The 13824-nt window shown below is 43.1% G+C and overlaps 1 pseudogene; it reads right to left on the bottom strand.

Annotated features, from left to right (window-relative positions):
* Nucleotides 1–13824, bottom strand: part of LOC127921362 (GDNF family receptor alpha-4-like) — a 40843-nt pseudogene that overhangs the window by 17155 nt on the left and 9864 nt on the right.

The following is a 13824-nucleotide window of genomic DNA, read 5'->3' as shown; positions in this document are numbered from 1 at the left end:
ATATCCTTCCAGGATACCCGGCCAGGTCGATTAGAAAGGCCTGCTCGCTGAAGTGTTTCAGGGAGCGTTTGACAGTGATGAGTGGAGGTCGTTTGACCGCTGACCCATTACGGATGCAGGCAATGAGGCAGTGATTGCTGAGATCTTGGTTGAAGACAGCAGAGGTCTATTTAGAGGGCAGGTTGGTTAGGATGATATCTATGAGGGTGCCCGTGTTTACGGCTTTGTGGCGGTACCTGGTAGGTTCATTGATAATTTGTGTGAGATTTAGGGCATCAAGTTTAGATTGTAGGATGGCTGGGGTGTTAAGCATGTTCCAGTTTAGGTCGCCTAGCAGCACGAGCTCTGATAGATGTGGGGCAATCAGTTCACATATTGTGTCCAGAGCACAGCTGGGGGCAGAGGGTGGTCTATAGCAGGTGGCAACGGTGAGAGACTTGTTTTTAGAGGTGGATTTTTAAAAGTAGAAGTTCAAATTGTTTGATGTTGTAGTTAGGGATGGAGATTTCAGAGTTTTTGGAGGAGTAGGATAAGTGTACGGCTAAAAGCTGTGAGAATTGGTCATCTAGAATGTCCGGAACAGAGAGTAAAAGGAGGTTTCTGGGGGTGATAAAATAGCTTCAAGGTATAATGTACAGACAACGGTATGGTAGGATGTGAATACAGTGGAGATAAACCTAGGCATTGAGTGATGATGAGAGAGATATTGTCTCTAGAATCATCATTGAAACCAGGTGATGTCATCGCATGTGTGGGTGGTGGAACTGAAAGGTTGGATAAGGTATAATGAGCAGGGCTAGAGGCTCTACAGTGAAATAAGCCAATAAACACTAACCAGAACAGCAATGGACAAGGCATATTGCCATTAAGGATAGGCATGCTTAGCCGAGTGATCATAAGGGTCCAGTGAGTAGTGAGGTTGGTTGGGGTCAGCAAGCCGGGCCATCGGTAGCAAGCTAGCATAGGATGGAGGTCTGTTTTTAGCCACCTCAAGCGTTTCCATTGGTAGATTAGTGGGGTTCCGTGTGGTAGAGGGGGCCAATCCTATTGGCAAAATAGATATAGTTATAGTGACCCAAGAACATTTTATGATAGACCTATTCAGATAGCAGCCGATAAGACAGCTAACGATAAGTGGGCCGCAGATGGGCGTTCAGGTAACGTCGCGCCGGAGGGGCCAGTTGGATAACTCCAACAGACACATCTCAACATCAACTGTTCAGAGGAGACTGTGAATCAGGCCTTCATGGTCGAATTTCTGAAAAGAAACCACTACTGAAGGACACCAATGAAAAGAAGATACTTGTTTGTGCCAAGAAACACGAGCAATGGACATTAGACCGGTGGAAATACGTTCTTTGGTCTGATGAGTCCAAATTTGAGATTTTTTTTGTTCCAACCTCTGTGTCTTTGTGAGACGCAGAGTAGGTGAATGGATGATCTTCGCATGGTGTGGTTTCCACAGTGAAGTATGGAGGAGGTGTGGTGGTGTGAGGGTGCTTTTCTGGTGATTTATTTAGAATTCAAGGCACACTTCACCAGCATGGCTACCACAGTATTCTGCAGCGATATGCCATCCCTTCTGGTTTGCGCTTAGTGGGACTATCATTTGTTTTTCAACAGGACAATGACCACATAACTCCAGGCTATAGGGCTATATTTTGACCAAGAATGATAGTGATGGAGTGCTGCATCAGATGATCTGGCTTCCACAATCACCCGACCTCAACCCAATTGAGATGGTTTGGGATGAGTTGGACCGCAGACTGAAGGAAGAGCAGCCAACAATGTGGGAACTCCTTGGAAAAGCATCCCTAATGATGCTAGTTCAGAGAATGCCAAGTGTGTGCAAGGTTGTTTTCAAGGCAAAGGGTGGCTACTTTGAAAAATCTAAAATATATTTTGATTTGTTTTACACTTTCTCTGGGAAACTGTGAAGTAAGAACTGGGGCAGCTGGGAAGAACTGGGGCAGCTGGGAAGAACTGGGGCAGCTGGGAAGAACTGGGGCAGCTGGGAAGAACTGGGCAGCTGGGAAGAACTGGGGCAGCTGGGAAGAACTGGGGCAGCTGGGAAGAACTGGGGCAGCTGGGAAGAACTGGGGAACCGGCAGCTGTGAAGAACTGTGAAGCTGTGAAGAACCGGCGAAGCTGGGGCAGCTGAAGAACCAGTGAAGCTGTGAAGAACCGGTGAAGGGCAGCTGGGAAGAACTGGGGCAGCTGGGAAGAACTGGGGCAGCTGTGAAGAACTGAAGCTGTGAAGCCAGTGAAGCTGAAGAACCAGTGAAGCTGTGAAGAACCAGTGAAGCTGTGAAGAACCAGTGAAGCTGTGAAGAACCAGTGAAGCTGTGAAGAACTGGCGAAGCTGTGAAGAACCAGTGAAGCTGTGAAGAACCAGTGAAGCTGTGAAGAACCAGTGAAGCTGTGAAGAACCAGGGATTTGTGAAGCCAGCTGTAGCCTATTGCATGATTGTGTTCATGAATCGGTTATTCAAGAACGTGAAGCAGGGGCGTCCCGAGTGACGCACTACATTGCAGTGCTGAGGCGCCACTACAGCCTCGGGTTCGATCCCAGGCTGTGTCACAGCCGGCCGTGACCGTGACCGTTGTGTTTCTGAGGACGCATGGCTCTTGAACTTCACCTCGCCCGATTCTGTAGCGGTGATGAGACAAAATCGTATTTGGGAGAAAGAGGGGGTATAATAATAACAACAAAATATGTGAAACAACGGTTTCCTGTTTCCTGTTTCCTGTTTCCTGATTGTGTTCATGAGTCTGTTATTAAACGTTTTACTGCTTTTCATTAAATCACATTAAATAATTAAATCATGTTAAATCATTAAATCATGTTAAATCATTGAATCATGTTAAATCATTAAATCATATTAAATCATGTTAAATCATTGAATCATGTTAAATCATTAAATCATGTTAAATCATTAAATCATGTTAAATCATTAAATCATATTAAATCATGTTAAATCATTAAATCATGTTAAATCATTAAATCACGTTAAATCATTAAATCACGTTAAATCATTAAATCACCAGGCTACAAACATTGTATTGTTCGTATGGCAGAATATTATTGGTTCAGTTAAGGCCTGAAAGAAATGTGTTTATGTCACAACTTCCGCCGAAGTCGGTTCCTCTCCTTGTTCGGTCGGCGTCGCCTGTCTATAGGCCATCATCGATCCACTTTTCATTTTCCTTTTGTTTTGGTCTCCATTCCCTCATTAACCCTTTGTTCCCCCCATGTCTTTTGTGCGGAATTGTTTATTGTATAAGTGCACATTTTCTCCGGTGCGCCACGGGTTTTGTTGTTCTGGTTTCCGGTGGTTTTATGAATAATGATTACCCAGACTTCCCTGGTGCCGGGTTAAGCACTCCCTTACAGTTTATAATGAATTCATAATAAATGTTTTTTTACATGAATTAGTTCATATAATTATATAAAGGCTGAAGGCTAAAACCAGCCTATCTATCTATCTATCTATCTATCTATCTATCTATCTATCTATCTATCTATCTATCTATCTATCTATCTATCTATCTATCTATCTATCTAGTTCTACAAATGTATTTTCCTTTTAAAGAATCTATTTCAGTTTGATCTAGTTTTTACTCCAGACATTAACACCAACCATTCACTATAAAACAAACAAAAAAAAGCTGAGCGAAATACAAAAGGTCTGTGCCCAGCTTCGAAGAATGGAAATCCCTAATTGTGTTTGTAAATAAAGTCAAATGTATATTGTTCAAATACGTTTTTGTCCTTGAGTTTGGGTTTCCACTAGATTCTGTAGCCACAACGTAAACAAATTGGCTAGTGTAAAAACTCATGAAAAACTATAATAAAAATAAAAACTATAACTATAATAATAATGCATTTGGAAAGTATTCCTTTCCACAAATAAAAAACACGTTATTTACATAAGTATTCAGACCTATGAGACTTGAGACTTGAAATTGAGCTCATGTGGATCCTGTTTCCATTGATCATCCTTGATGTTTCTCCAACTTGATTGGAGTCCACCTGTGGCAAGTTCAGTTGATTGCACATGATTTGGAAAGGCACACACCTGTCTACATATCTATATTAGGTCCCACAGTTGACAGTGCATGTCAGACCAAAAACCAAGCCATGAGGTCGAAGGAATTGTTCGTAGAGCTCAGAGACAGGATTGTGTCGAGACACAGATCTGGGTGAAGGCTACCAAAATATTTCTGCAGCATTGAAGGTCCCCAATAACAGTGGCCTCCATTAATCTTAAATGGAAGAAGTTTGGAACCTCCAAGACTCTTCATAGAGCTGGCCGGCCGGCCAAACTGAGCAATCAGGGAAGAAGGACCTTGGTCAGGGAGGTGACCAAGAACCCAATGGTCACTCTGACAGAGATCCAAAGTTATTCTGTGAAGATGGGAGAACCTTCCAGAAGAAGAACCATCTCTACAGTAACCCATCAATCAGGCCTTCATGGTACAGTGGCCAGACAGAAAGCCAGACGGAAGCCACTCCTCAGTAAAAGCCACGTGGAGTTTGCCAAAAGGCACCTATAGACTTTCAGACCATGAGAAACAAGATTATCTGGTCTGATGAAACAAAGATTGAACTTTGTGGCCTGAATGTCAAACATCAAGTCTGGAGGAAACCTGGCACCGTCCCTACTGTGAAGCATGGTGGTGGCAGCATCATGTCTGGAGGAAACCTGGCACCGTCCCTACTGTGAAGCATGGTGGTGGCAGCATCATGTCTGGAGGAAACCTGGCACCGTCCCTACTGTGAAGCATGGTGGTGGCAGCATCATGTCTGGAGGAAACCTGGCACCATCCTTACGGTGAAGCACGGTGGTGGCAGCATCATGTCTGGAGGAAACCTGGCACCGTCCCTACTGTGAAGCATGGTGGTGGCAGCATCATGTCTGGAGGAAACCTGGCACCGTCCCTACTGTGAAGCATGGTGGTGGCAGCATCATGTCTGGAGGAAACCTGGCACCATCCTTACGGTGAAGCACGGTGGTGGCAGCATCATGTCTGGAGGAAACCTGGCACCGTCCCTACTGTGAAGCATGGTGGTGGCAGCATCATGTCTGGAGGAAACCTGGCACCATCCTTACGGTGAAGCACGGTGGTGGCAGCATCATGTCTGGAGGAAACCTGGCACCGTCCCTACTGTGAAGCATGGTGGTGGCAGCATCATGTCTGGAGGAAACCTGGCACCGTCCCTACTGTGAAGCATGGTGGTGGCAGCATCATGCTGTGGGGATGTTTTTCAGCGGCGGGAACTGGGAGACTAGTCAGGATCGAGGCAAAGATGAACAGAGTAAAGTAAAGTACAGAGAGATCCGTAATGAAAACCTGCTCCAGAGCGCTCAAAACCTCAGACTGAGGTGACGGTTCACCTTCCAACAGGACAACGACCCTGAGCACACAGCCAAGACAACGCAAGAGTGGGTTCGAACAAGTCTCTGAATGTCCTTGAGTGGCCCAGCCAGAGCCCGGACTTGAACCCGATCCAACATCTCTGGAGTGACCTGAAAATAGCTGTGCAGCAAACGCTCCCCATCCAACCTGACAGAGCTTGAGAGGATCTGCAAAGAAGAATGGGAGAAACTCCCCAAATACAGGTGTGCCAAGCTTGTCATACCCAAAAAGACTTGAGGCTGTAATTGTAATTTAAATAATAAATAATAATAATAATAATAAAATGTCGATCCTATCATGCACCAGGATATTTCATCAATTCATCTTCCATTGCTTGTTCTGTTCCTCTAAGAATAATGAATGCTGGGTAGCAGTGTGGATTATTAGCATATGAACGACTTACAATATGCTGGACAATCAATTCCATCCTTCCAAGCCATTTATAACGATCCGGCAGTTCAAAGAAGATCATTTCAAAGGTAATCAAATGGGCCTAGTTATTGTTCAATAGCAGCATACATTTGCATGAATTATCTGCTCTCTCTTAAAATAGTCTTTACTCTTCTTCTTGTGCAATGTATTGTTGGTCTATCTGGTCTTGCTGAGAATCTTAAGTTAATAACATAGTATTCTTGAGTTAATAACATAGTATTCTTGAGTTAATAACATAGTATTCTTGAGTTAATAACATAGTATTCTTGAGTTAATAACATAGTATTCTTGAGTTAATAACATAGTATTCTTAAGTTAATAACATAGTATTCTTGAGTTAATAACATAGTATTCTTGAGTTAATAACATAGTATTCTTGAGTTAATAACATAGTATTCTTGAGTTAATAACATAGTATTCTTGAGTTAATAACATAGTATTCTTGAGTTAATAACATAGTATTCTTGAGTTAATAACATAGTATTCTTGAGTTAATAACATAGTATTCTTGAGTTAATAACATAGTATTCTTGAGTTAATAACATAGTATTCTTGAGTTAATAACATAGTATTCTTAAGTTAATAACATAGTATTCTTGAGTTAATAACATAGTATTCTTGAGTTAATAACATAGTATTCTTGAGTTAATAACATAGTATTCTTGAGTTAATAACATAGTATTATTAGTTAATAACATAGTATTCTTAAGTTAATAACATAGTATTCTTAAGTTAATAACATAGTATTCTTAAGTTAATAACATAGTATTCTTAAGTTAATAACATAGTATTCTTAAGTTAATAACATAGTATTTTTAAGTTAATAACATAGTATTCTTAAGTTAATAACATAGTATTCTTAAGTTAATAACATAGTATTCTTAAGTTAATAACATAGTATTCTTGAGTTAATAACATAGTATTCTTGAGTTAATAACATAGTATTCTTGAGTTAATAACATAGTATTCTTGAGTTAATAACATAGTATTCTTGAGTTAATAACATAGTATTCTTAAGTTAATAACATAGTATTCTTAAGTTAATAACATAGTATTCTTGTAATGAGTGCGCCGAGAGTCGGTAAGCAGGTACAGGGGAGTGAGTGTTTTAATAAATAATCAAAACAATGAACACAAACACAAACACAAAACACACCAACATGAAAACAGAGTCAATAACACCTGAGGAACGAAGTAGAGTGACAGATACACAGCGTCTTGCAAAAGTATTCACCCCCCTTGGCATTTTTCCTATTTTGTTGCATTACAACCTGGAATTTAAATAGATTTTACTAATGAACTATTTTTGGGATTTCATGTAATGAACATACACAAAATAGTCAGATTGGTGAAGTGAAATGTAAAAACAATAAGCAACAGAAAAATGGTGGGTACATATGTATTCACCCCTTTGCTGTGAAGCCTTTAAATAAGATCTGATACAACCAATTACCTTCAGAAGACACATAATTAGTGAAATAAAGTCCACCTGTGTGCAATCTAAGTGTCACATGATCTGTCACATGATCTCAGTAATACAGTTGACGTCAGAAGTTTACATACACTTTAGGCAAACACATTTAAACTCAGTGGTTCACAATTCCTGGCATTCAACTTCAATAGGGTAGGGGCAGCATTCGGAATTTTGGATGAAAAGCGTGCCCAAATTAAACTGCCTGCTACTCAGGCCCAGAAGCTAGGATATGCATATAATTGCATATAATTGGTAGATTTGGATTGGTAGATTTGGAACACTCCAAAGTTTCCAAAACTGTTAAAATAATGTCTGAGTATAACAGAACTGATATGGCAGGTGATAACCTGAGGAAACTCCATCCAGGAAGTACCATTATTTGGAAAGGCTGTTTTTCATTGAAAGCCTATCCACCACACAAAGACTTAGGACCCAGTTCATGATGGCTTCCTCTACATGTGGCCAGTCTTTAGGCATTGTTTCAGGCTTGTACTTTGAAAAATGAGGGAGATACAGCCAGTGGAAATTTCCAGACATATTATTGATTATTTATGACAAAAACAACCGGAAGATTCTAAACATCGTTTGACATGTTTCCACAAACTTTTATTGTACTTTTTGACTTTTTGTCTGGATGTTGAGAGCTTTGTGCCTTTGGATTACTGAACTTTTTGGACATAAAGAGGACATTATCGAACAAAACAAACATTTATTGTCTAACATGGAGACCTGCGAGTGCCACCAGATGTAGATCATCAAAGGTAAGTGATTCATTTTAACGCTATTTCTGACTTTTGTGACACCTCTCCTTGGTTGGAAAATGGCTGTATGGTTTTTCCGTGGCTAGGCACTGACCTAACATAATCGCATGGTGTGCTTTCGCCGTAAAGCCTTTTTGAAATCGGACAGTGGTTCGTTTTACAAGAAGTTTAAATGGTCTATCATACTTTTATGTAAATTTATGTAAAACATTTTGGGGGGGGATTTTAATTATGGGATTTCTGTTGTTTTGAATTTGGCGCCCATTTTCACTGGCTGTTGTCGAGGTGGGACGATATTATATATCTTATATTTTAAGAATGTGAAATGTCAGAATAATAGTAGAGAATGATTTATTTCAGCTTTTATTTCTTTCATCACATTCCCACTGGGTCCGAAGTTTACATACATTCAATTTGTATTTGGTAGCATTGCCTTTAAATTGTTGAACTTGGGTCAAATGTTTAGGGTAGCCTTCCAAAAGTTGGGTGAAAATTGGCCCACTCCTGACAGCGCTGGTGTAACTGAGTCAGGTTTGTAGGCCTTCTTGCTCGCACACGCTTTTTCAGTTCTGCCCACAAATTGTCTATAAGATTGAGGTCAGGGCTTTGTGATGGCCACTCCAATACCTTGACTTTGTTGTCCTTAAGCCATTTGGCCACAACTTTGGAAGTATGCTTGGGGTCATTGTCCATTTGGAAGACCCATATGCGGCCAAGCTTTAACTTCCTGACTGATGCCTTGAGATGTTGCTTCAATAGATCCACATAAAATCATGATGGCATCTATTTTGTAAAGTGCACCGGTCCCTCCTGCAACAAAGCACCCCCACAACATGATGCTGCCACCCCATGCTTCACAGTTTGGACCGTGCTCTTCGACTTGCAAGCCTCCGCCTTTTCCTCCAAACACATCAGACCAGACAACATTTCTCCAAAAAGTATGATCTTTGTCCCCATGTGCAGTTGCAAACCGTAGTCTGGCTTTTACATGGTGGTTTTGGAGCAGTGGCTTCTTCCTTGCTGAGTGGTATTTCAGGTTATGTCGATATAGGACTCGTTTTTACTGTGGATATAGATACTTTTGTACCTGTTTCCTCCAGCATCTTCACAAGGTCCTTTACTGTTGTTCTGGGGTTGATTTGCACTTTTCGCACCAAAGAACGTTAATCTCTAGGAGACAGAACGCATCTCCTTCCTGAGCGGTATGACGGCTGCATGGTGTTTATACTGCGTACTATTGTTTGTACAGATGAACGTGGTACCTTCAGGCTTTTGGAATTTACTCCCAAGGATGAACCAGACTTGTGGAGGTCTACAATTTATTTTCTGAGGTCTTGGCTGATCTATTTAGATTTTCCCGTGATGTCAAGCAAAGAGGCACTGAGTTTGAAGGTAGGCCTTGAAATACATCCACAGGTACACCCCCAATTGACTCAAATGATGTCAATTAGCCTATCAGAAGCTTCTAAAGCCATGACATAATTTTCTGGAATTTTCCAAGCTGTTTAAAGGCACAGTCAACTTAGTGTATGTAAACTCCTGACCATCTGGAATTGTGAAACAGTGAATTACAAGTGAAATAATTTGTCTGTAAACAACTGTTGGAAAAATTACTTGTGTCATGCACAAAGTAGATGTCTAACCGACTTGACAAAACTATAGTTTGTTTAACAAGAAATGTGTGGAGTGGTTGAAAAACGTGTTTTAATGATTCCATCCTAAGTGTATGTAAACTTCCGACTTCAACTGTATATACACCTGTTCTGAAAGGCCCCAGAGTCTTCAACACCACAAAGCAAGTGGCACCATGAAGACCAAGGAGCTCCCCAAACAGGTCAGGGACACAGTTGTGCAGAAGTACAGATCAGGGTTGGGTTATAAAGAAGTATCTGAAACTTTGAACATCCCACGGAGCACCATTACATCCATTATTAAATAATGGAAAGAATATGGCACCACAACAAACCTCCCAAGAGAGGGCCGCCCACCAAAACTCATGGACCAGGCAAGGAGGGCATTAATCAGAGAGGCAACAAAGAGACCAAAGATAACCCTGAAGGAGCTGAAAAGCTCCACAGCAGAGATTGGATCTGTACACGGAAGTGGCCAGAAAAAAGCCAATCCTTAATTAAAGACAATAATAAGCAAACGCGTTTGGTGTTGGCCAAAAGATACTTGGGAGACTCCCAAAACACATGGAAGAAGTGGGAGACTCCCCAAACACATGGAAGAAGTGGGAGACTCCCCAAACACATGGAAGAAGTGGGAGACTCCCCAAACACATGGAAGAAGTGGGAGACTCCCCAAAGAAGTGGAGACTCCCCAAACATGGAAGAAGTGGGAGACTCCCCAAACACATGGAAGAAGTGGGAGACTCCCAAACACATGGAAAAAAAATAAAAAAATAAAATAAAATATGCCATTTAACAGACGCTTTTATCCAAAGCGACTTACAGTCATGTGTGCATACATTCTACGTATGGGTGGTCCCGGGAATCGAACTCACTACCCTGGCGTTACAAGCGCCATGCTCTACCAACTGAGCTACAGAAGGACCAGAAGAAGTGGGAGACTCCCCAAACACATGGAAGAAGTGGGAGACTCCCCAAACACATGGAAGAAGGGACTGAGAAACTGGTCAGAATTGAAGGAATGATGGATGGTGTTAAATACAGGGAAATTATTGAGGGAAACCTGTTTCAGTCTTCCAGAGATTTGAGACTGGGACGGAGGTTCACCTTCCAGCAGGACAATGACCCTAAGCATACAGTACTGCTAAAGCAAGACTCAAGTGGTTTAAGGGGAAACATTTAAATGTTGTGGCCTAGTCAAATCCCAGACTTCAATCCAAGTGAGAATCTGTGGTATGACTTAAAGATTGCTCTACACCAGCGGAACCCATCCTACTTGAAGGAGCTGGAGCAGTTTTGCCTTGAAGAATGGACAACAATCTCAGTGGCAAGATGTGCTAAGCTTATAGAGACATACCCCAAGAGATGTGCAGCTGTAATTGCTGTGAAAGGTGGCTCTACAAACAACTGACTTTGGGGGGTGAATAGTTATGCATTTTTTTGGTCTTATTTCTTGTTTGTTTCACAAGAAAACTTATCTTGCATCTTCAAAGTGGTAAGCATACTGTGTCAATCAAATGATACAAATCCCCAAAATCCATCTTAATTCCAGGCCGTAAGGCAATGAAATAGGAAAAATGCTAAGGGGGTGAATAATTTCGTAAGCCACTGTAGGAAAGATAATCAAGGAGGTGATGGAGTCAGGTGAGTGTCATGAGGCGCAATTACTAATTACGATGGTGACAGGTGTGAGGATAATCAGCAGCCTGATGACCTAGAGGCCGGAGAGGGAGTATACTTGACAGTTCCACTGTGAGGTCACCAAAGAGAGATGAGGTGGTTCCACTGTAAGGTCACCAAAAGAGATGAGGTGGTTCCACTGTGAGGTCACCAAAAGAGAGGTGGTTCCACTGTGAGGTCACCAAAAGAGAGGTGGTTCCACTGTGAGGTCACCAAAAGAGATGAGGTGGTTCCACTGTGAGGTCACCAAAAGAGATGAGAGGTGGTTCCACTGTGAGGTCACCAAAAGAGATGAGGTGGTTCCACTGTGAGGTCACCAAAAGAGATGAGGTGGTTCCACTGTGAGGTCACCAAAAGAGATGAGGTGGTTCCACTGTGAGGTCACCAAAAGAGATGAGGTAGTTCCACTGTGAGGTCACCAAAAGAGATGAGGTGGAAGGAGGAGAGAAGAGTGGTTTGGAGGAGGAAGGAGGAGAGAAGAGTGGTTTGAAGGGAGGAGGAAGGAGGAGAGAAGAGTGGTTTGAAGGGAGGAGGAAGGAGGAGAGAAGAGTGGTTTGAAGGGAGGAGGAAGGAGGAGAGAAGAGTGGTTTGAAGGGAGGAGGAAGGAGGAGATAAGAGTGGATTGGAGGAGGAAGGAGGAGAGAAGAGTGGTTTGAAGGGAGGAGGAAGGAGGAGAGAAGAGTGGTTTGAAGGGGGAAGGAGGAGAGAAGAGTGGTTTGAAGGGAGGAGGAAGGAGGAGAGAAGAGTGGTTTGGAGGGAGGAGGAAGGAGGAGAGAAGAGTGGTTTGGAGGGGAGGAGGAAGGAGGAGAGAAGAGTGGTTTGAAGGAGGAGGAAGGAGGAGAGAAGAGTGGTTTGAAAGGAGGACGAAGGAGGAGAGAAGGGTGGTTTGGAGGAGGAGGAAGGAGGAGAGAAGAGTGGTTTGGAGGAGAGAAGAGTGGTTTGGAGGAGGAAGGAGGAGAGAACAGTGGTTTGAAGGGAGGAGGAAGGAGGAGAGAAGAGTGGTTTGAAGGGAGGAGGAAGGAGGAGAGGAGTGGTTTGAAGGAGGAAGGAGGAGGGAACAGTGGTTTGAAGGAGGAAGGAGGAGAGAAGAGTGGTTTGGAGGAGGAAGGAGAAGAGAAGAGTGGTTTGAAGGAGGAAGGAGAAGAGAAGAGTGGTTTGGAGGAGGAAGGAGAAGAGAAGAGTGGTTTGAAGGAGGAAGGAGAAGAGAAGAGTGGTTTGGAGGAGGAAGGAGGAGAGAAGAGTGGTTTGAAGGAGGAAGGAGAAGAGAAGAGTGGTTTGGAGGAGGAAGGAGAAGAGAAGAAAGAGTGGTTTGGAGGAGGAAGGAGAGAGAAGAGTGGTTTGAAGGAGGAAGGAGAAGAGAAGAGTGGTTTGGAGGAGGAAGGAGAAGAGAAGAGTGGTTTGGAGGAGGAAGGAGAAGAGAAGAGTGGTTTGAAGGAGGAAGGAGAAGAGAAGAGTGGTTTGGAGGAGGAAGGAGAAGAGAAGAGTGGTTTGGAGGAGGAAGGAGGAGAGAAGAGTGGTTTGGAGGAGGAAGGAGAAGAGAAGAGTGGTTTGGAGGAGGAAGGAGAAGAGAAGAGGAAGTGGTTTGGAGGAGGAGGAAGGAGGAGAGAAGAGTGGTTTGGAGGAGGAAGGAGAAGAGAAGAGTGGTTTGGAGGAGGAAGGAGAAGAGAAGAGTGGTTTGGAGGAGGAGGAAGGAGGAGAGAAGAGTGGTTTGAAGGGAGGAGGAAGGAGGAGAAAGAGTGGTTTGAAGGGAGGAGGAAGGAGGAGAGAAGAGTGGTTTGAAGGGAGGAGGAAGGAGGAGATAAGAGTGGTTTGAAGGAGGAAGGAGGAGGAGAAGAGTGGTTTGAAGGGAGGAGGAAGGAGGAGAGAAGAGTGGTTTGAAGGGAGGAGGAAGGAGGAGAGAAGAGTGGTTTGAAGGAGGAGGAAGGAGGAGAGAAGAGTGGTTTGGAGGAGGAGGAAGGAGGAAGAGAAGAGTGGTTTGGAGGAGGAGGAAGGAGGAGAGAAGAGTGGTTTGAAGGGAGGAGGAAGGAGGAGAGAAAAGAGTGGTTTGAAGGAGGAAGGAGGAGAGAAGAGAGGAGGAGAAGAGAGGTGGTTTGGAGGAAGGAGGAAGGAGTGGTTTGGAGGAGGAAGGAGTGGTTTGGAGGAGGAGAAGAGAGTGGTTTGGAGGAGGAAGGAGGAGAGAACAGTGGTTTGAAGGAGGAGGAGGAAGAGTGGTTTGGAGGAGGAAGGAGAAGAGAAGAGTGGTTTGAAGGAGAGGAGGAAGAGTGGTTTGGAGGAGGAAGGAGTGGTTTGAAGGAGGAAGGAGGAGGAGGAAGGAGTGGTTTGAAGGAGGAAGGAGGAGAGAAGAGTGGTTTGGAGGAGGAAGGAGAAGAGAAGAGTGGTTTGGAGGAGGAAGGAGGAGAGAAGAGTGGTTTGGAGGAGGAAGGAG

Source organism: Oncorhynchus keta, unplaced genomic scaffold (genome assembly GCF_023373465.1).
Source record: "Oncorhynchus keta strain PuntledgeMale-10-30-2019 unplaced genomic scaffold, Oket_V2 Un_contig_22099_pilon_pilon, whole genome shotgun sequence".
Classification (NCBI taxonomy): Eukaryota; Metazoa; Chordata; class Actinopteri; order Salmoniformes; family Salmonidae; genus Oncorhynchus; species Oncorhynchus keta.
The sequence above is the reverse complement of the archived record's forward strand: the minus strand, read 5'-3'. Positions and strand labels throughout refer to the sequence as shown.